Source organism: Ambystoma mexicanum, chromosome 7p (genome assembly GCF_040938575.1).
Source record: "Ambystoma mexicanum isolate Mex_15411 chromosome 7p, UKY_AmexF1_1, whole genome shotgun sequence".
Classification (NCBI taxonomy): domain Eukaryota; kingdom Metazoa; phylum Chordata; class Amphibia; order Caudata; family Ambystomatidae; genus Ambystoma; species Ambystoma mexicanum.
In genome coordinates, this window is record NC_090939.1 from 111,667,005 (window position 1) to 111,690,886 (window position 23,882).

Below are 23,882 nucleotides of genomic sequence, written 5' to 3' on the forward strand. Positions count from 1 at the left end.
TATTGGAATACCACTGCATCCAGTTCAGTTCTATCGGTCCTACCACTACATCCTAAAAACGATGGCTGGTGCTCGTGAGCCCGGTCCAGCATAAGCATCTATGGTCATCCCTGTGTCTTGCTGAGTCTGCAATTTCTTGTTGGTGGTACCTTCTCAGTGTGCAGTTGTTTCAAGGTCTGTACTAACGCATGTACAAGTATTTCCAAGATATGGTGACTGGTACTCAGTGAACTCGAAGGTCCAGCATCTGGCCAGGCCTTGTTGTTTGTGCTGTATCTGACTAACACAGTTACATACAACACATCAATGTCTCTTGCACTACTTTGGGCAGTTTTGTTGCCCGATTTCTAGAGAACATTCCCTTGAAGGTGGAACTAAAGTCAGAGCATAAGTGCTATTGGATCCACACTTTTCAGGTCCCGGGTAATTATTTACAGCAGGTGGTCGGTATTCCTGGCCTAGTTTATGGTTCTAATGTGTGAAATCACACAGCATCAAAGACCCTTGTGTGACAGATCACAAAATGCCTCACATGATCCGAGAACATTCATGTCTGTTGGATGAAGACAACCAGGTCTGGCCCAAATCATTGTTTCAATATAGGAGCTAGTAGGCCCTCGGTATGTAGTTCTGCTCAAAGATTTCCAGATGTTATGCTGTGTTGTTTTATACCACGCACCACTACCACCCAGGAGCAGTCTCCAGGTACTCACGTGGCTCTGCAGGATAGAGGACGTGGTTGGTTAGTGAGGGTAGAAGGATATGATAGGTCCAGAACCTGGAGAAACTGTTGTCTGTGTGTGTTGGGTTGCAGATGGGTTGTTTGCATACACTGGCTTGTTCTATCCGTAAGGGTGAGGCCCAATGCCTGGGTTGTTTGTTATATGGGAATGTCTGTTATGTTGGGTGTGTGTTTTACGTGTACGTTGGCGGGTGTTTAAGGTTGTGCACACTTGCTTGTTGTGTCCATAGGGGTAAGGTCCAGTGCCTGGGATTGTTGTTGTATGCAAGCGTTAGTTGGGTGTGTGTTTGTGTGCAGTTTGGCTAACCCATGGGGGTCTATAGTACAAAGGATGTGTGTAGGAGGGGAGCAGGAGTGGGGGGTTGGTACATTCGGTACACTCAAAGGTTTTCTCGGTTGCTAATCTTCACGATTCCAAGTGTGACTCATGGTTAATCTTCAAAATTCTATCTAAATGTAACGTATGGCTATTCTTCAAAATTCTACTCATTTCCAGTTTTAACACCTATACTCAATTTACTGTATAAAGGACATAACACTACACATTATGAAATTAGAGAAATTAAAGTGTCTCTATCTGACATACTGGCTAAATGAAATAGGCTTGAAGGATTTATGCTAGCTCAAGAATCCTGTTGTATGTCACACGCCTCGTCACAAAAAGTGGCACAACATGTCCGTTCCACCATGTGTACCACGCAAACTGTTAACACAGGTGCATCTTCTAAGATGACACAAACACAGTTCAATTATGACTTTCAGGGTTCCAAAATCAGGTTGTACGCTAATGTTGTGGGTAATACCGCAAAAAGCATTGAACATTCAACTGGCGACCTTCCAATCGATCTTGACCAAATAGTTCAATTACAACATGAAAGAATCATACTAATTGAGAATCATCTAAAATCCTCACATGAACTTTCGCACTTTGACAACAAATACTCTCAAGTAAATAATCAGATGAGGGACACTGACATAGCGCTCCAATATGACGCACCTCATAGCCCCACCCCACTCACCGACTGAATTGAAATGAAGGACAATGACAACTTCATAGGTCCCGAAATCTTGGAATCTCCATCAGACCATGATACATGCAATGGTCCTAAGCATTACCTGTCTCATGGAGCCAAGCGCCTTGAAGTACGAGCACGTAAAAGAAGGCTGTTTAGGACAAACAAGAACGAGCAAACAGAAAGGAAATCCAAAAACCAAAGCTCTGTTAAGTGCAAAAGTCATAATTCCAATGTAATAAACGTATGCAACATCTCAAATGAGGGTGTGACCCTTGACCTCAATCAATTAAATTAAGAGAGCAAAGCTCACTTGCAACTAAAAGCAACAAAAGTTCCCCCTAATGTACAATCTGCTACACCCAATAGAAATAACAAAATACCAATATGTAATTCCAAAAATAGGGAAGAAGAAGAGGCACCGAAACCCATTAGGCAAAATGTATCGATTGGACAATTCAAAATACCTGGCCATTTGCTAACTTCCGCCAATTCCTTGACACCATTATGATCTCTTTCTAAAAGAGAGGAATGCTACCATCTGCTGAGCCATGAATGAAATTGTACACAATGGCCCTCAGTATAAATGAGCTGTTCTGGACATAAAGGTGCCAGTAACAACTTTACCGGCACCTTTTCCGGTTTGGCTCACTCCTAGTCTGCCGGTAGGGGCTGTGAACTACCGGCAGGCCTGACCTGCTGGTAGGTCAGGCCCCTAGCAGCAGATTTATCACTGAAGCACCGGCACCCTTACTAACGGTGCATGTGCTCCAGGGTTCCCATTCTCGTGGAGTCCTATGCGACTCCACAGGAATGGAAACGTACTGTTCCTCCACTGTCTGTGATATCCTGGTAGCACTGGGAAATCAGGCAGCAACAAAAAAAAAGGTGAGTCTGCCGGTAACCCGCCAGTACAACCAGCGGATTACTGGCAGACCCGTAATGAGGACCAATGTGGTTGTGCAGAGATCAGAAAAGAATTTAAAGAGGTTGAACTGACTTGATCGAGCCCCAGGCCATGTTCTCACTTTCTGAGAGTACAGTGCCCTTTGCACTTCTCAAATGGAGAAGAGCTCTATTAAAGTATCCTCACCCACTTCCACCAGAACCTCTTGATAGCTCTCTCGCCCACTTGTTCCAATACCTCCCCTCATCATATGTACTCTCCCCAAAAAAGAAGACTATTGACTATTCAACTGGAGCCACAACAATGCACATCTTGTTCGGCAGAAAATTGGATGGAACAATTGATGGAAACCACTATTGATGGAGGACACCTGAAGGCCTGCTGAAACTTACATGGGCTCAATTGACAGACTTGAATAACCAACCTACCCTCCCAATAATCAACCCAGTCTTCCTCACCTTCATAGTCCTTCTTCCACCTTACACTCTGTACTTCTACCAACTAAGACACATCCGGCAGCTTATCTGTCCTATCCGTACACCATTTTGCATTCTGACACCTACCCACGCTCGTAGGATGAATCCCACTAGTACGCAATAGAGCATCACACCTGGGGTCATATGGTGACAGAAAACACCTGTGTCCACCTCACCTATAACTCTCAGACATACAGGCTGGGGATGGCACAGATTATTCACTCCTTGCCCCTACCTCTTCTCCCACTAATGCCACCGGCCCCCCTTTCCTGCAGAACCTATCAGCGAGGGAATGCCAAAACAGCAGACGTCACTCTACGCAAGTTATATTATAGTACATTGCAAATTGCAACCTCATTGTGACATCTGTGCCCGACTCACCATGGCTCCCAAAGAGGGCAATGGTCCACCGGGAGAAAGGCAAGCCCAAAGAGCCTACAGGTTTATCCCAAAGGGAAGACACAGGACTCGGAGGACATGATGTTCCCCACAGATTGGGGTACACATCTGCAACCTCCATTGGCCGTTTACTACCGTCTGCAAGTTTTCTAATAGGAACATGCACCAGAGCCATGCATAATTTCTCTTAGCAGGAGGAATGATACCATGGAACTGAGCAAGTGGTCGTCAGGAGGTAATGCCCTGGTGAATCAGCACACATTCAGTATCACAGAAGTGGCCCCGCCAAGCCGGCCTAACATTCTGTGATGATGGCAGAAGACTGACGGGTAATAGGTAGGCCCTTGTCGTGGCTTTGCAGTAGCAGAGAATTCTACGCCTACGGGCCGGGAAGTTTTCCAATGTCAGTTCCTAAGTAGACCATGTATATCGCCAAATACAATCACAATTTCTAAGAACCAACCTTGAACACCAAAGAGTGAATTTAAAATATTCGAACGCTACTTCAACTAAAAAACAAATGAAGGAGACGCATGCCACAAGAATAGGAGAGAGGTTTAATCCATCACCAAGGTGTCTCACGCAACATCACTCCCTCACACAAAATTGGGTTGGTTTGATTTCTGACCCAACTAAAAACTCAATTATTGGCACACTAAGGTATCTCCTTTATTGAATTTGAAGCACAGTTTATTATGTGTAGTTGCTGTGCTTTATCACAGGGTTTGGCTGCAATTACACAGCAGTAGTGCCACTTTTTTACAATGAACAACTCCACTACTTTCTATAAGAATGTTTACCATTGCGGAACTGGCCTTCATTTTACCACCCTCCGCCAGTCACAGCGGAACCAAAATCTGTTTGTGCATTCACAAAGCCTGGATGACATGCCAGCCAAGATGGACTCTAGATGGCTTCATCTTAGCACTTCAATGAAACGTATTGGCAGGTTCCAGGTGGTTCAGAACCGATTGGTTTGTGGACATAGTAAACATGGTCATGTCCAGGCTACTTGCAGGAAATGGCTGTGGCTGCCCGTCCAGTAGAACATTCCAGCTTAAAATTCTCTGCATCCTCTTCAAATGCATCCATGGGTGGGATGTCTCCTACCCACTTTAAGGAAAGCGTCACCGACCTTATCTCTAAGACTCTGGCAGAGCAGAAGATTTCATACTTTCAGTCTTGCAACCAAGGCTTAGAAACACATTACAACATTTGATTGACAGATGATTTCTAGTTTGGGACCCCTGTTGAAGCAGCATCTGTTGAGGCCAGTGTAAAATATTTGTACCAGAGGAGTTCAGGTCAGCGATTACTGGTGTTTGATGTTGCAAAGGTAATATATAAACGTTGCAACTAACCAAAAGAGAACACAAAGGGTGTGGCGGTCTTTATAAGCTTTCAACATATATTTATTTCATTTTATTTTGGGTATTTATTGAGCACAAAATTAGCTTCGGGAAGCAACAGAGTGCTGTACATCAGTGGGTGTTGGACTGCCCCAGGGCAGGACAAAGACTGATATGTTTTGGATATTTCTCCTCTGGGAAAGATAGTGAGCTAAAGACTCTGGGTAAGGCTCTCATAACCAGGACCCCCCTTGTTATTTGCATATTTTAAGTAACTTTGGGTCTCACCCTAAGTTACTAGGGGAATCCAGACGTGGACCCCTTGCTCACTATTCTTAGAGAGGCAGAGCTCCACCTCACTGATGAGGTCCAACCAGATCGAAACACGTGTCTGGGGTTACTGTTGGTACTCTTGTTCAGACGAGAATTGCCTAGCAATTCAGTGCTGGACTGCCCCAGGGCAGGACACAGACTGATATGTTTTGGATATTTCTCCTCTGTGAAAGATAGTGAGCTAAAGACTCTGGGTAAGGCTCTCGTAACCAGGACTAATGTCCGGCAGAGGGACTCCCAGGACCCCCCTTGTTATTTGCACATCAGTAGGTGTTACAGGAGTACAACAGATGGTCACAGGACGAGAAGTCTGATGAGCATAGCATTGATTACTGGTATGTCATTTGGGTTTAGCATCTACAGTTAGAAAGGTGTGGGAGGGGCAGGTCTCAGTGCGGTGGGGTGCAAAGGTGCATCAAGTGGTGGTGATCTGGTGAGATACTGGGCTGCGTGGGTATAGGGGTGGCATGTATCAAGTAACCTACCAACACAATGCATTATGGCCCTGCTGTAACTTGTGCCCCCTTACGTGTATTCCTAGTAATCCATTGTTGTACGCCGCTCTGCTGCGTCTTGAAGGTAGGTCTGCGCTCAATGAATACCCAAAATAAAATAAATGTCCCAGAAAAGCATTTCTCAAGTTATCCAAAAAAGGAGACGATGTGCAGCTCCCAGCAACTTTTGGAATAGGTAAATGAAATCTTTTTCAGGGCATTTAGATTCCAAATACTGCTGTTAAGGAATTGGGTCACAGATGAAAATTAATGTTGGATTTAGGGCATCTGAGCGAACTGCCGCATTTCGGAGATCTAACGTGTTGCCCATATTACACTCCATCCTGGTCCTTGCTTCCTGGGGCCCGGGTGGTGTCCCAAGAGCCTCTACCGTTGAGGGGTTGGGGCTCTGCCCAGTGCTACAGGGCACAGCAGAGTCTGGGGGCTGCTGGAAGCTATCAACCCTTGCATCTGTAGTTGGCCCTCTTGGGATTAGGGGGTTTTAGTAACGTGCATGCAATGGATGGGTTCAGAGAGTAACTCCCAGTGCAAATAACCAAACCAATTTAGGAAGATCTAAAACAGGGGGTTACAATGGACATCAACGGAGGTTCGCTCAATTTCGCTCAGTGATCTTTTTACAAAACATAGGGCCTCATTACACGTTAGGCGGTAAGGGTTTACCGGTACCGGTAAGGGCACCGGTACCGGTAAACCCTTACCGCCTTACTACAAGTTCCCTTTGCGGGACCCGACCTTAACAGCTGGTTTTACGAGCCGTTAAAGTAGGGTGCTGCAAAGAGACCTTGGAGCTAATTACGGTCCCGCAATTTGCGGTACCGTAATTAACGCCTTCCCCATTCCCATTATGCCCTACGGGGGCAAAAATGGGAATGGGGAAGTGCCTTGGTGAATGGGGAATTACCGCCCCCGCTCACCTTGGAGTAGGGCGGTAATTCCACCATCCACCAAGGCGGACACGGTAAAATACCGGCGGCAACCATGGCGCTAATAGCGCCATGGTTACCGCCTACCGTGCAATGAGGCCAATAGACTTTATACTAAAATATGCCAGAGGTGACATCATACTACATGGCAAAAAATGAAAAACCTACTTGGGATTTTGATAGGCTTAAAGAGAACCTCTAAGTATACATTACATAGGAATTTGGATTGTGATTGGCTGCCCACTGTCAGGTGGACAATATATTCCTACTTCTAAAACATGTAATCTTCAAATCCATTAAGTACACAGTTTTCAATTGGTCCACAAACTATAAGGTCGTTCGTTATACAGACCTCTACAATTAGTTGGCATGCTTGTGCCAGTCTGGACCATTCTGTTCACTTAGCAGCATGTAAGCCCAGACCGAGGTGCAAGGAGGTGGGCCTGACTATCTCCCCACCCAATTAGTCCAGCAACTCTCATCAGCAAAGCCTTCTGCCATGAATATTGTCTTTGAACTTGGCCTTGCAAAGTATCCTTGTCTCTCAGAATACATGGGAGTGAGAGCACTCACTTTTGTTGTTCTACGACTAAAGTTCAACTCTATTTTCATCCTTGTCTCACGTGACAGGAGACCCTGCTTTGGTCCATTTTGCAGGTTTTAAATGTCTTAAATGAATAAAACATGCCACTCTTGGTGTTCTTTCTCTGCACCTTAACAAGAGAGGAGTCAACCTTTGCACATTCACTCCTTCCAAGAATAGATAGCCAACTTTTGCTGCTTCAGTTTTGATACCAGGCCAGATATCCTCTCCATGCAGCTCCACGATTTAAGCGTATTCTTGCCGCGACACAATTCTCCTTTTCTCCTTCATGGGTACTGGCTTACTAAAATGTATGATACTGATGTCCAGCTTCTATACAGTGGCGGCTCTGCCTGCATTCTATGGACGTCATAAAGCCAGCTTCTATGATGACTTAGTCTACCTTGAATTTCAGTGTCTGTACAATTATTGAACGATTGATTCTATGTAGCACATCGTGCACGTGTAATCATCTTTTTTGTATTTAAAAGTTCACTTGACTCTTTACTACGTCATTGGTTTCTGTAGGATCCATGCATCCGCTTCAGCCAATATCGCGGGACATCGCATATGTCTCGTGTGACATCACTAGCTTCTCTTTTTGCTCTTTTTCATATTCCTTCAGGGCGTTCCTCCCTCAGATTGTCGTCCCTTTGGGTATACATTCAATAGGGTTGATGCAATGGGAATCGTCTTTGGAATATACGTGGCAGTATTGGCACAACTGCTGGTGTCAAACACGGCACGGTCTCATGTCTCCAACATACAGGAGGTGGGGGGGGGGGAATCCCTGCAGAGGCATGCAACTGCTCCTCTACAATCTCTTCACCTAGTTTGAGAACCTTCACCTGAAAGAGGGGTGCAACAACTCCTTCCTCAGTGGGGACTGCAACATAAAGACTTACCTGATATATGAGGACTGGGGGAGAGCTACCTGACAGAACAGAAAAACAGGAGACCGCACCACACTCTTCTGTGCCTCAAGGACATGGCTGTATGGATGTCAGCATTTCGGGTACGTAAGGAGGTGGTAGGAAAGAAGGGGTAACAGGAGTAAGTCGCAACCCCATAGAGCAATCAATAATAGGAGACCAGAAATGTACTCAGGGCAGAACCAAGGTGGTCACTGTGAATGGTAGACCTCTGGTGCCCTATCCAATGAGAAGAGGACAGGCAGGGAGGAAAACGTCAGCAGAAAGGAGGAGTTAATGGGGGTGAAGATTGTCCATGTTGTTCACATGCAGGCAGCCTCTTTGTGAGTAAGTGCTTGAAGGTTAGAGAACCCAGGAGGTTTGAGAAATCAAATAGATTCCCATCCCAAAAATCCTGCAGGGAGAAGACAAAGAAGAAAAGTTCTGATCAATGACCTTTAACTGGGACCGGCAGACCAAGGCGAAAGGAGGAATGCTATTTTGTACGTACTCGACTTTTATCTACTCGGCTCAATACAAATCTGGTCATCCGTCCTTCTGCAATAGCCCATTACTCAAACTCTAAAAATCATCTAGGGGGAAGTTGGCAAATTATAATTTGAATACAAACATCTGTAATATTGAATTCTAAATAACAGGTGGGTTTCTCTGTTCACTTCCCCCAGGCAGGCATGCAGTGGGGATTGTGGTTTGTGCTGAGTGCACGGAAATGGCTTGCAAGCCTCAGCTCAACTGTTGCCTTGTATTTATGCTGAAGTAAGGAATTACTGCTGAGCGACTGCCAAGACCAAGCTATGGTAGCTAACAATAGATGTTCTGCCCCGGTCCCAGCCTAAAACTGTCCCTACTGATCCTGTAGGAACCAAGCCGGAAACTGATGGCTCAGCAATGAGCACCTGCATGAGAGGCGTAATGGTCTTTTGTTATACATAAGAGTCAATGGAAGTGTACACACCCCACAGTGGCTTCAATCAAGCCTCAAATGGTAGAGGAAGGTGTTTGGGTTATTTCAATGACCAGCGACTAGCATCACCTTTGGTTAGGCTGTTATGTCTAGCAATTGCTCCACTTGGCAATAGTATCGAGGGTCTGAAACCTGCGGCTCCCTGGACGTTTTGAACTAGAACTCCTCAGATCCCTCACCATTGGCTACGCTGACTGCAGCATAAATCGTCCAAAACATCAGGAGAGCCACATTTGTTTGCATAACCCTGGTGTAATCCATTTCGGGATATTTATGATTGGCTCAATTAAAGATCCACTAGGTCCCTTCATGCTATAAATGTGTCAACACAGGTTAAAACACTCTGGGATTGCATTCTTTTCAAAAGCTCTTGCAATGGCTAAGCATATTTCATGGCAAGATTGCTTTGTTTCCAGACAACATTGGACGGGCAATTTCCAAGGTTGATTTTTAAATTCCAGAGCAAACTTTCTCTGCTTCACCAGTTATGGGTAAATAGGTTCACCTGCCTCAATCCTAGCAACCGTCAGTGCAGTAAAGGAGAAGATACCGCACCAGAGTGTCCTTGGCCTATCCCTGGAGAACCCTCTGTGGATGTCATGGAGATCCCAAAAGGCTGAGAGCATCAAGCGAGTGGCAGGCTGGGCCCGTCTACTTATTTCACATTTGACAAGAACAAAAAAAATGCCAGATGATACTGTCTCTCTTCCAGCCCCAGGTTTAGCTGTACAAGTGGGGTTCAATTCTTGGTCCCCTTTTTCCTAAAGAAAGTGTCTGTAAATACCCTGATGAAGATGACTTGCATGATGTGCCGAGAGAGTGGCAGGCTGGGCCCGTCTACTTATTTCACATTTGACAAGAACAAAAAAATTACCAGATGATACTGTCATTTCCAGCCCCAGGTTGAATCTGTACGAGTGAGGTTCAATTCCTGGTCGTCTTTTTCCCCTACAGAAAGTGTCAGTCGAGACCCTGGTGAAGATGGCTTGCATGATGTGGCCCTCTTGCCCACAGAGAGCCACGCTGGACCCCTCTACTTATTTCATTTCACATTTGACAAGAACACAAAAATGCCAGATGATACTGTCTCTCTTCCAGCCCCAGGTTTAGCTGTACCAGTGAGGTTCAATTCCTGGTCCCCTTTGTCCCTACAGAAAGTGTCTGTCAAGACCTTGGTGAAGATGGCTTGCGTGATGTGGCCCTCTTGCCCATAGAGCGTCACGCTGGACCCCTCTACTTATTTCATTTCAAATTTGACAAGAACAAAAAATGCCAGATGATACTGTCTCTCTTCCAGCCCCAGGTTTAGCTGTACCAGTGAGGTTCAATTCCTGGTCCCCTTTGTCCCTACAGAAAGTGTCTGTCAAGACCTTGGTGAAGATGGCTTGCGTGATGTGGCCCTCTTGCCCATAGAGAGTCACGCTGGACCCCTCTACTTATTTCATTTCAAATTTGACAAGAACAAAAAATGCCAGATGATACTGTCTCTCTTCCAGCCCCAGGTTTAGCTGTAGCAGTGAGGTTCAATTCCTGGTCCCCTTTGTCCCTACAGAAAGTGTCTGTCAAGACCTTGGTGAAGATGGCTTGCATGATGTGTCCCTCTTGCCCACAGAGAGCCATAGCCATGCTGGGCCTGTCTATTTATTTCACTTCACATGTGACAAGAACAAAAATATGCCAGATGATACCCTCTCTCTTCCAGCCCCTGGTTTAGCTGTACGAGGGTGCTTCAATTCCTTGTCACCTTTGTCCCTACAGAAAGTGTCTGTCAAGACCCTGGTGAAGATGGCTTGCATGATGTGTCCCTCTTGCCCACAGAGAGCCACGCTGGGCACCTCTACTTATTTCATTTCACATTTGACAAGAACAAAAAAAATGCCAGATGATACTGTCTCTCTTCGAGCCCCAAGTTCAGCTGTACGAGTGAGGTTCAATTCCTGGTCCCCTTTCTCCCCCTACAGAAAGTGTCTGTCAAGACCCTGGTGAAGATGGCTTGCGTGATGTGGCCCTCTTGCCCACAGAGAGCCACGCTGGACCCCTCTACTTATTTCATTTCACACTTGACAAGAACAATAAAATGCCAGATGATACCGTCTCTCTTCCAGCCCGAGTCCAGCTGTACCAGCAAGGTTCAGTTCCTGGTTCCCGTTCTCCCTGTGGTCTATCGCTTTTTCCAATAGCTTGCTGGCTGGCTGCCTCATTGCCAATTCACCCCAGCAATGGTGAAAGAACACCCCCGTTCGCTTGGGAGCGTATGAGTGCCAAAAGTGTCATCATTACCCCGACAGCACTATCATAAAGAATAATGCCGGCAGCTGGTGCTGAAAAATTGCTCTTAAAGAACGATATTCATTCAAGGGAAAGGGAGGAAAAAAACCTCTCGCTACTTTTTGACATGAAACACGTAATCTCTAATTATTCTGATCAAGACATGGAAACACAACACAAACTTTAATTGTGTTTAACAGATATTTAATCAGGACTCGTTGAACTGCAGATTAAACTGAAATTCATAAACCATAATTAACCGATTGTCGCAATCTTACGGTCCACGTTCTGCCTCAGTCTGGGCGTCTGGCACCTTGCCCCGGATCCCTGGCAGCAATGCAATCAAAAGCCTACAGCACAGAGCCGGCGAAGCCACAGGCAGGGCTGCAACATTTGTGAGCTGCAGAAACGTTGCTGCTTGTTAATCTTACTGCCTCTTGCTTGCTGAGGACAAGTAGAAGTAAGGTACAGCACACAACTGAGGATGGTGGTCCTAGATGACCAGATGGATGGTAGTGAGCCGGAGAGACCCCTCACCTCCTGGCCATCGATCCATGCCCAGGCCAGGAGGTGAGGGGTGATATGGTATTTGAGGAATGGGTCTTGGCTTAGTAACACGGGGGCCGAAACCTTTATCCGAGCTGCCACACATTGGGGCAGCTGGCGACAACCTCAGCAGCAAGGAGGGCACTGTGGACTACTCGCTAACCCTCTACAATGGATCCCACTAGAAAAGGGGGGCAGTGTGGTTAGGGTGGTGCTGCTGCCCGTACAGTGGAGGTCATTACGAGTTCAGTGGTAAATTCGCTGAGATACCACCAGACTTTAAAGCTGTTACTGCCACTTGGTCCGTCAGTATTACCGCCAGTTTACAAGGGGTGGTGGTGGTGTTAGTCCCCATTTAATCCATTAGGAATGTTGGTGGAATTACTGTGGTGATCATTCCACTGGTGGTAATTCCGCTATTGGTAATTTTCCTGAAATTCGCCAGGAAAGTGGCGGATTTACCTCCAGCTCATGGCTGGAGGTGAATCCTCCAACTTTCCGCCAAACTCATAGTTAGGCGGTGAAGTAAAGCGGCGCTAACGGTATTGCCACCACATTTTACCACACCACCCAACTCCTAATGAGGCCCAATGTCTAGTCTGCGATCAATAAATGGCTTATTCGCAAACTCTTTACAGGTGGCACATTCCCATGATTACAACAAAGAAATATGGATGCTGTTAAGGGGCAAGGGGCAACATGTATTTACGTTTACTATCAGCTCGCAAAGAGCCTAAACTATAGCGTGTCAAAGTCAGAAAGAACACCACAGTCATTACCAGACCTGGACGGCCCACTCGGGCTTCAGAACCTAAGCCGTGAGCTTCTTATAGGTGGTGTATCGCGGATGCTCCAGAGACCCCTCCATCACAGGGTTCATACCCTGACTTGAGTGATGTCATGGCTATCCCTATGGAGCCCAGCACCCTTTTGTTGTGCCAACACCATATTAATGCTAAGCAAGGGAGGGGCTTATGAAATCAGACCTACTGGCTTTGGCACGGTTCCCCTACATCAGGCATGACGCTATAAACAAAGTCAAGGAGGCCGGAAGCTGGTGATCAGGGGCTAACCAAAAACAGCGGTTTCCTTTTAAAGCAAAATGTGGCAGAATCAGAGGACAGAACCCTGGCCGGGGACAGGTGCGTACCACAGAATCCTACCTGAGAACTGGAAGTGGAGGTGTGAGGTACCGACCAAAGGACTTACCAGTGGGCGACAAGACCGCAAACGTAGCTGTAGAACCAACCAGAAAATGTTCCAGCTACCAGCCCGCTGCAAGGGAACGAGAGCAGAGCCATAGGGAAACCCAATTTCCCACACAACCAAACCAGAATAGGCACAGTACAGAGGGAGAATATCGGAGACTAATCCCAAAGAAAGAAAGTGCAAGGGCAAGTGGGCATGGCCTATAAAAAAAGTGACCAAGTCAGGCAAAATAGGGAGATCAGGCATGGGGGCAGGAGAGCTGCCAGATCCAGAGCATAAAGACCTTGTGAAGATCTGCAGAGCCAGGGGTGCACTTGCAGGAGACAGTAATTGCCAGCACAGCTTCAGAGGGGGTTAAACCCAACTGTGGAGAACCCTGAAGTCCCTAGGGAAGCTGCCCACCCCCCCCAGAGTTGTGAAAGAACCTGGGGAAAGTGTCAGAACCTGGAGCCTCATAATATCCTGAATTATTAGCCCACACCCCAGTGTGAAGGGCACCATTTGGCAGTGTGGCAGACACTATCCTTCTGGTGTGGATTGTTAAGGGGCTGCCAAGGGAAGACACAAGGCAGCGGATATTGGCAAGCGATATGTGCGCAATACTTATCAAACAACATGCACTCAGGAATCAAGACACAGGCACACTAATATGCAGGCTGTGCAAGGAGAAAAGGATACACATATATGAAAGGACATGTCGAGTACATAAGAAGAAGCTCCTTGCGATTACAAAGAAAGTCAGCAAGCTCCTTGGCCGCAATTGCTATTACTTTGTATTGTCAGTGGTAAGTCCATATACAGGACAATCAACGACCTTGATGGTATTACATAAGGCAAATGAATGACAATGCTAAGAAACACCACGTGGGAGGTCAGCAATGAGCACAAACCCTGTCAATCAAACATAGACCCCAAAAGGCTACAAAAGAAAAGGGTAGAACACCTAACACATACGACTCTTGACAAGGGATAAATACGAATAGTGCTTACAGGATAGATGGAAGACAGCACATTTACAGAGATGCAGGAGAACAGCGCTCCCACCACCCACACCCATAAATCACTAGGAAACCAATGGAAACGAGGAGGGAGAAAACTATGAAAAGACTTCAAGAGGTAGTCAAGGAATAGAAGCAGGGAAAACTCAAGGACAAGCCCAACTCTTACACCCCTTCGGGAGGGGGGGAGGGGGGGGAAGGAAAAGGGAAAAAAGAACAGGACATCTCTCAGAAACGGAGTGCCTCAAGGATCAAGGTTACATCTCACACCACAACAAGGTGAAGGAACTAAAGAGCACAGGTAAACTGTGCAGTGCAGGAAGAGGAAGGCACTGGAAAGTGTTGGCTCAAAACAGGTGAATGCTAGAGAGGCAATCGGGGAGCAGGAATACTAATACGCTGACAAAATCGACACCCAAGGGCCTTGAAGAAGGAACTAGCGAATAGAAACTAGGAACAAGCGAAATGCCCACAAGCAGGAACAGTGGCCTGAAATTAACAAATGCTTTTAAAACTGACGAATGATGACATGCCTCAGGTCTAACCAGTGCGTGCTACCACCTGCCAGCAACAGCTGTTCCTTATACTTCACCCAAACTTGACCTGCAAGGGTCAAGATTGAACAGTGGACAGGGCATTATAATACATGTAGTCTTTAGGGTAAAGGAACTCATACTGGCTGCCAAAAACCTGAAATGGATCCAGATGGGACATCAAGGACAAAATGTGGTTTTACACAGTAATGTGTCACAGGGTTCAGAAGGAAAGTCAAATAGCTAAAGGACTAAAAGGCAGGCCTCCAAGTGGTGGGAATAAGAACGAAGGACCCACATCATGACGGGGGCTATTTATGCGCTACAAGTACTCTTATTGTGCGCATGTCTGCACCAGGGAGTTAGGCCAGGTCCCCAAGCCTGCCTCTACTTTCCTTTCATCTTCATCTTTCTTTTCTCCTTCTCTGCATCATTGTTTCTTTTTTCTCTCTTTCAATCAATCTTCCTACTACTTTATTTGCTTCTATTCTCCTCTCTCTGAGATTTAAAGAAGGTAAGAGAAAGAAAAATGGAAACAAAGGGAAAGTCTGGCCCCAGCTCCAGGTTAGTGGCTACAGCTGCCGTGTGGCCCTGGTGGTGCCACGGCCACCTCTGATGCCGGGGTGTCCGGAGAAGTGCAACATGAACGCTCTGGTGCAAATACAGCAACTCATGCAATATACCCTCAGCTGAAAAAAAAATAGCACAGCCCAAAAGGTTTATGAGATTCTGCTCTAAATATTTCTGAGGTTAAGCAAAATCAATATGTGGTGGATATAGGGTCCATCGAGCACCAGAGTTGTGCCATCAAGCTCCATCAAAACAATGACAATATTTAATTCACTTTCATTAGCACCCTGGGAGGTGCCCGTAGCCAATGGCAAAGCTCAGAATGAGGGCAGTATTTACAAAGGAAAGCCTGTGTTCCGAGTACTTTCATTAGCGTCGGGTGCTTACCTTCCCTGCTCCCACTCCCCCTTCAAATTTGCACCTGTGTAAATCACTACACAGGTGCTAATGGTGTGATTTTTTGTTAAAAAAAAGAAAAAACCTACCTTTATCTCACTGCACGGCACTGTACAGTGCCTCCAGTCAGGCAGTCCCCTCCTGAATGTTGATGACGCCAGGTTATGTGAGGTAGGGATGGTATCAAAAGGTAGACTGAGACGCAAGGAAGCAAGTTTGTAAAACCTTTATTAACCTGAAAAGGGGTTGAAGACTTCCTAACTGGACCTATTTCTAAATGGGAGAAGTCACAGCCATTAAACCAAGTCAAATGTTAGTCATATGCCTGTCGGTCAAAATAATAAAGATGTCTGTGTCAAACCTATGCTTGCCCTCACTTTCTTCTAGAACAATAATGTGGATCAAAATAAAATAGTGAGTCAAAATAATATCAGGATGGCACTGGAGCTGTCCAACAGCTCCCTTCCCCAAGCTTGAGTTACTTGGGCTTCAACATATTTCCTTAGGTACAAATAGTTCACACAAAGTTCCTTCAGATTTCCAAGGGCTTTCTTTATCCACAGACTTAGAATCCCTTCTCATCACCTTCGCTCAGGAATTTCACAGTTCACTATCTCTGTCTTTCACAAGACTCTCTTGCTCTGGTTTCATCGGGGGTTTTCTTCCCCTACAATTCCAACAACTTGACAGTTCAATGGTTTGTCCTCACATTAGATTCTCTTGTTCATAACTGGGGTTCCCTTCCCCAACAGTACAACAGTTCTAAATGACTCAACAGCTCTTCATATCAGAGACTTTCAAGAGCGCACAGTTTTACTCAGCCCTGTGCGGGACCACTCTGATACCTTGGCTTCATGGGATCATGCACCTGGCACTCTATCACTTTTATCACAGTTCACAAACAGGATCGTGCCCCAGGCACTCTTTAGCTTCTTTACTTGTTCACAAACAGGGTCGTGCCCCAGGCACTCTTTAGCTTCTTTCGGTGGTTTCAGCTTGCTCTTCCTATCTCGCGTAGCTCCCCTCTCATGCTTCCTGTTTTGCTCCTACTTAGCTCCCCTGAACTTTCGGAGAGTGATTCAATTTCAACAGTGGCTTTCGACAACGTGTAAACGTACATGCAACCACTCTGTTACTTTGTTTCCTTTGCTTTCACACTTATCACTTTCACATTACAGTTCACGATGGGCAATTGAAGCTTTCTCTTCAACGCGTCTTTCATCCTACGCTTGTCCTTCACTTGCAACAAATTATCTCTCGCGCTTCTTGTCTTTCACCAACCGGGCTCCCATCTCTCTTTGAACTCTCTTGTTGTGATTACTTCAGCCGTAGCTTTTGCGGTTATGTCATGTCAATGTCAGGGGCTCCTCGCCTGCCACTCACACACTCCTGTGCTGCCTCGCGGGCCCAGGGGAATGAGCACCTCTTCAAGGACTTCCCTTCAGAGATCAGCATACCAGGCAATACCCTTCTGGCTCCTCGGAGACATAGCTCCCTCACCACGCTTTCTCTAGCCTTCTTAAACCACAGGTTTACAGCGTCTCGCTGCTCTGTTGTCCGACAGCAGATCCTGGGGTGCTCAGACTTTCCAAGTTGCATGTCAGCATGTTCTCTGGCTCGGGTGCCTTCTCGGGCTCCAAATCGTTTGGTCTGTTTCTTGCAGCTACTCCTTTTATACACCTGTGGAGTATTAACAGGCTTCAGGTAGACACAATTTTCACCCAGTGCCTTACTTCACCTGACCTTGTTAGTGGGACATTCATGAAAATAGTAAAGTGCCTCTGAATGTGTTTTTTTTTTTATTTTAATGGCACTGTGATGTTTTGGAAAGGAAGAGTATACTGGTGAAATGCTCCTCTACCTCATCTCAGTCCTTTCGACAAAAGAATGGGGAAAAAGGGAGTCTGGGGAACAGTAAGCCATGTAGGCTGAAGGAATGTCGGGTAGGAGGTTGTTCAAAAAGGGGGGATACCAAGTCTTATCTTTGGGAAATCCCTCCCCAATACCAGAGGACCTTCTACCTAAGTGATCCTCCCTCACTAATCCGCCCCCAGCGTCGGGGTCCGAAATTGATGGGCCTCCCCTGTCCACTTGTTTAGAGGATCCCTGGGAGTGGGAAGTGAAAAACATTCAGGTTTTTCACAATAGTCTGAAGTTTGTTGGGGTTGCGTACCGATGTGCCGGAAAGGAGAGAGTTGCAATAGTCGAGTTGGGAGACGATTATCGCTCTTGCAATGGTCAGGTGGTCAGGTGTGGAAAGAAAGTGTTTGGTCACATTCAAAGGTTGATTAAAAAAAAAAAGAGTTTGGTGGTGTGGGCTGCTGATGAGGCGATCACGTTGACATGGCGGGTCATGCTAAGGCTGTAAATCAGGTAGACTCAGAGACTGGGATGGAAACGGCATCAACGGTAAAGGATCGATTGTCATCAATGAGGCAAAGATGGTGTGCAGCTATCCACACTTGTATAATGTCATATATTGTATTGATACTGCTTGAGTCTTGATCGTAGTTGCCGGTGAGGGGGATGAGGAGTTGTGCGTCATCGGCATAGCTGGTGTAAGAGATGCTGAGGGAGTCAAGGTGGTCAAAGAGTGGTTTGGTTTAGATATTGTATATGGTTCGGGAGACGAGAGCCGTGAGAGACCTCACAGGGAATCTAAGTTGGGTGGGCAGCTGTGCTGCCTGAGACAATACAAGCAATTCTGTCAGCGAGAAATTAGGCAATCCAGCTGGTTCCCTATGTGGAAAAATTGGCGGCCGTGGTGAGGTGATGGCAGGGTGTTTGGTGGTTGGCCAGGTCAAATGCTGCTGACAGGTCTAGCAATAAGCGGAAGGCTAGGTTGCTGGAGTCGCGAATGTCATCCACTTGTTTTTTTAAGTCACTGAGGGCTGACTCAGTGCCATGACCTGGACGGAAACCTGATTGGCGTGGGCTGAGGATGTTGGTGGGGGTCAAGGGAGGCTTTTTTAATGAAGGGGGCGCTCCAGGCATCCTTCAGGTTGAGTGGGATGGAACTCGTGCTGAAGGAGCAGTTGACAAATGTGGTGATGATAGGTATAAGAGCTTCTGCATAATCCTTGAGGAGTGGGGCGGGGCAGATGTCTCCTTGGCAGCGTGAGGGTTTGAGACCTGCAATGAGCTTGGAGATTTCAGTTTCAGTGACCGGAAGGAAGCTAAAGGTGATTGTGCTGGAGTCGGGTGGATGGAGGGGTCGGAGGGCATAGGGTCGGGTTTAGGCAATTTGGCATAGATGTCCGCTTGCTTCTCGTTCATTTTGATCTGAAGGGTAGCAATTTTGGAAGTTAGGGCATCTTGGATGTTTTGGCACCAAGAGTCGTCTCTGGTGAAATTAGCTGTGGGGATGATGGAGTTTTCCAGTTCACGCAGGATGGAGAATATTTCACGTGACTGGGATTGTGCTTTAGAGATACTGTTGGAGAGGGCTGTGGCTTTGGCTTTAAGGATGGTTTGTTTATGTTCTTTGGAAAAGTCAAAGAAGCTAGTTTTGTTGGATGCTGATGATGATTTGCGCCAAGTGGTTTCAATGGATTGCTTCTGGACACACATGGATTGGAGACTTTGCGTGAACCAAGAGTTTATATGAGTGGTTAGTTTGGTCTTGTGGGTTTGAGTGTGTAATGGTATGGATTGCTGAGAGGATGGTGTGTTGTAGGTGTAGAGCAGGTTGCTAGGGGTGGAAGGTAGAGCTGCACGGGCGAGGATGTGATCAGCTGCAAGCATGGGGAGGAGATGCTCTTTAGTGAGGTTGCAGGAGCATCGTGTGATTGCGGGGGGTAAAGGGCGAGTGGTGGTAGGGTGAGAATAGGTTGAGGGCACATTGAAGGTAATAGTGTAATGGTCAGACCAGAGATTGGGGTGATGGTGGTGTTGGTTGCATTGCAATTCATGTCGGATAGTCAGTCTAAAGACCTGCCTAAACCATGTGTTGGGCTAGAAACATGTTGTGTGAAGCATAGAGAGGCCATCAAATTAGCAAGTGAGAGCATCTTTGTCTGAAGGGTTGCTAAGTCTCAGGTTTAGGTCCCCCATGAGGAATACTTTGGAGGTAGGTTTGATGTTGATGCTAAGGAGCTTTGAGAGGCCATCATCAAAGGATTTCGCTGGGCCAGGAGGGCGGTAGATAACATGGAAGGTGATCGTGGAGGTGGGGAATTGTGATAACTTGGCGTTGAGTAGGTCACAGTAGGGGGGGTGCGATAATTGTGAGGGTCTTGAAGGTTAGTGTGTCACTATAGATGATGGCGACTTTGCCGCCTTTGTGTGAGGTGGTCGAAACAGAGGATAGTATGGCCACCCGGGATTGCGATGGAGAATGCTGGGCTTGCGGCGGGATGGAGCCACGGCTCTGTTATTGCCAGGATATCTAGGTTGTGGTTGGCGATTAGGTCCTTGATATCCATGGCATGATTAATGATAGAGCATGCATTGATGAGTGCACACGATAGTTGTTGGGTGGCGGTGATAGGTGTGAAGGGTGCTTGGGTGGAGAGTTGGGTGAAGTCATAGTGGCGGGAGTTGGGAGGGAATCAGGGGTGGTTGTGCAGATTCTTAGATTTGCGTTGCATGTTCCCTACCATGTGGGTGAAGGATCTGTGTGGGGTGCTGGGATTTGAGGTGCGCATTGCCGAGTGTTAGGAGCGTTCTAACTGTGGGCACAGTAGGGCATTAGACATGTGACGTGCTGAGGGGTCATCATTTGCCAGTGACCTAGGGTTGGTGTTTGGTGCCCAGGTGTGTATGGCAAGATGTTGGGGGCACGAGACTCCATAGTTCATTTGTCATCCTGTGGAGGGGTTTGCTAGGTGGGTGGCCATTGTCAGATGCATGGGAGTCACGAGGGCCGTGGCTGGCAAGGAGTGGAGTGTGGGGAGGAACAGGGAGGGTTGTGGTGTAGGTTGGTGGGTAGCGCAGGAGATGATGAATGGGTGCTTGGATGATGTACTCAGACCTGCAGTTGGGGAATGGGGACCAAAATGAGGGGATGGCATGCAGTCTGCCATGAGTGGCGGCATGGGTGATCTAGGCTCCAGAGTGTTGGGAGAGATGGAGAGAACAATAGTAGCTGTGGAATCAGGATGCAGGTAGTTAGGTGAGTGCATGGAGCAGAGCGGTGGGGGAATGGGGTGGGCTTGGGTTGGGGGTGATCGTGGCACATGAACTGTTAATATAACTTTCAACGGCTGGTGATAGCCGGGAAGACAGCAAGCCGTTGAGCCCGCATGGTGAGAGTGTTGTCCTCTTTGGTTTTGGGATGACTAGAGAATCCGGTCTGATGCAGGCATAGTGCAGCTGTATATGGCTGTAGAGACTGTAGAGACTGAAGAGACAAGAGGGCAACAAGGAAGGAGGGTGCCTTCCATGCCCTGAAAGGCCCCAGCAGGCAAGGCCTTTGTAGGTGGCCCTTGTGGGTGAGCCGGCTTTGCATGCCAGCAAAGCACTGCATCCCCATTAGTTGGATCACTGATCCAATTGGATTGGAAGCCAAGGGGGGGCTGGAGCAGGCCGTGTAGCTTCGGCAGGGCTGGTGGAGGGATAGAACCTCCCGGCGGCCATCTTTGCACGGAGTGTAACCTCCTGAACGATGCAGTTGGAATCAGTTGGGCCGGGCACCTTCAGCGTGTTGTAGCCTTCTTCGTGGACGGTCCGTTGACGCATGGGCATTGTGGCTGAGATGACGTCTGAAACCATGCAGTGTCATCCCATTCCAAGTGATGTAGTCAGCTGTGGAGACACACCACAGGACACAGACAATGAACCAACAGCAGTGCAAAGATAACTCTAACCCGCCAGCTGCTGAAAGGGCCTGCTATGGTGTCACACCGTGCAGCCACATTTCCCTTCTTTAGGATTCCGGTGAAGTTGCAGTTTTTTAATGTCAAGGATCCTGAATGACCTCTTACCGCCTATTAGCAAAGTGGCTCTGCCAAGTGCTATCTACTTTGCCATACGCCTTGGGAGGGGGTGCACTAGGTTCTGCCAGCTGTCCCTTTGAAGCAGGAGCCCTGGCATTCAAGAAAACAGCCTGCAAATGAATGCATCCTCTGGGTTTACCACTCAAAGGCCAAAACAAACATTAGAAGCCCTATTTATGCCACTAGAATTCTTACAGTGCTAATGTGTGGTTGATTCAAAGAAACTTAAAAATGTGATCTTTCTAAAACAGAAATGTTAAATAGGGATTCATTTTTCTTATCAAAAACTCAAGTATACTCTCCTGGTCCCCCTCCGTTAGATCAACTGCAGTGACATCCAATGCTTTACGTATGGTAGATGGTAGTAAATAAGCATTATGTCTGTTGTTTAGCAAAGATATCTAAAATCCCTCACCCAGGCATTAACAAAAACATGGTACTATTCGGTGAAGGAAACACTTGGAAACCTTTTTTTTAATATTATGAAATTAAAAAAGGCTCAATATTTGAGAAGAAAACTAAGCACCAACAATGCAAATTAACCTTTGTATGCAGTCTCCATAAAACATCCTTGCCTTCGGCAGGCCTGGATCACTTTTCCGAATGGAAGGACTAGCACAATATTCACGTACTCCCTCAAACTGTGCAGAAAGATGGCCCATCCTTCTGGCACTATTCCTTTCCAACAGAGGAGCCAGAATTCTGTGGAATTCCACAATTAGATCAAACAGTATTAGCATAATTCACCTAAAAACATTTGACCCACGATTTTTGTTTACCCTTTTTTTAAGTCAAATCTAATTAAATATATATATGGGGTGGGTAGGGTATAGATTACGTTGAAGGGAAGTGGGGGAGTTACAGGGGTCTCCCCCCGTATAATAGAGCGAATCAAAGGTCAAATAAATTAGATCAAATGGGATTAGGTCAAATGTTTTAGGTCAAATAGACCCAAACCAATAAAACTACATAGGAGTTAAAACTAGAATTGTGGAAGTTGCCTACGTCCGTCAGTTGAGGCACTCTTCTGCGTAATGTTCTATCAAGTTTGAAACCCTCTAGGATGGGTTTTTGAAATGCCGCCAAGAGCTTTTTTTGAGGCTATCGTTGAAGGGCCAGAGACTGACCAAGGCATGTTGATGCTGAAGACGGAGTTCTTAAACGGAACCTCAGAATCACTAGCCACACACATCACGGCACCATATGAAGAGTCTTAATTCAGTCTGGATCACATTTTGATCTCCGTGTAAGTAGATCCGAGGGAACGAAGGAAAAAAGTAAACAGACTGCTCCTGCCAGTCCCTGCTTAAAATGAGTAGAACGCCAGGTGCGGCCACATTTTGCCACCTGGGATGCAAGACACATTCAATATTAATGCACATCATACCAGCTGTGTTCCAGCTGCATCATATATGAAGTAAATATTGCTAGATCACAAGCCTAGCCAGCCACAAAACTCATGGGCTCAGACAGGGCAAGGCTTGCGACTAAACTGTCCTGCAAAGAGAAAAGCAGCAAACCGGCAGTCTCTTGCTGCGCCCCAAACTACTGGAACACAATCCCAGTGGCAATCAGGACCGCTCGAAGGCTCCTGCATTTTAGGAAGGAACTCAAGAGCCTGCGCTTCAGAATATAACTAGGCTCACTTAGGACCTGCTACTCCTTGGTATATTTCATCCCTGGGATATCCAAGCTACTGTCACCAATAGTCTCCCCCTTGCATCGACCCTTTTTTACTCCAAACTACTTGTACAACGCTCCATTGATTCCTAGCTGGGGCTGCGCTATATAAACTCAAATGCAAAAAAACACAAGTCGCCCCACGTCTGGAAGGATACTCCAGGCTTCCGTTGATAACCCTAGGAGTCAAACACGCCAACAACTCCTGAGAATCATAAACAGGCAGCCCGGCTAGACAAATCAGCTATTGAGTTGCCTGCAACTGAATGATGTTAAGACTGAACAAAAATGCATTGGCAAGGGCTTCTCTTGTGCAATTTCACAGGTGGTTTGGCAGCTGGATTTCCAGTTGCTTGCGGTTTACACCTCCGATTTCGGGAAAGGAAGGAAGGCTTGACTGTACCTTGTTAGTGCTGCATTTCAAGTCCACCATATGGACGGAGAGGTTTCCTTCCAGGCGGCGCTCCTTCTCGCCTCCTTCTGCCCCCTTGGAACAGGGATTAGGATGCAGCCACTCCTAAAGATCACCCCCCCGCCGGAGTCACGCCGAGTAGGGGCAGGCAACAGAAAAAAAAAGAAAGAGACACATGGGATGAGTTTTTTCGAA

At 46.8% G+C, this 23,882-nt stretch overlaps 1 protein-coding gene across 3 annotated transcripts in view; it reads right to left on the bottom strand.

The window, feature by feature from the left end:
* ZBTB20 (zinc finger and BTB domain containing 20) overlaps nt 1-23,882 on the bottom strand; it is a 3,989,371-nt gene that overhangs the window by 869,303 nt on the left and 3,096,186 nt on the right. For all 3 annotated transcript variants that reach the window (XM_069635901.1, XM_069635902.1, XM_069635903.1), the window contains one exon: nt 23,679-23,792. The gene's annotated coding sequence lies outside the window, so the exon portion shown is untranslated. The remainder of the gene's footprint in view (nt 1-23,678; nt 23,793-23,882) is intronic.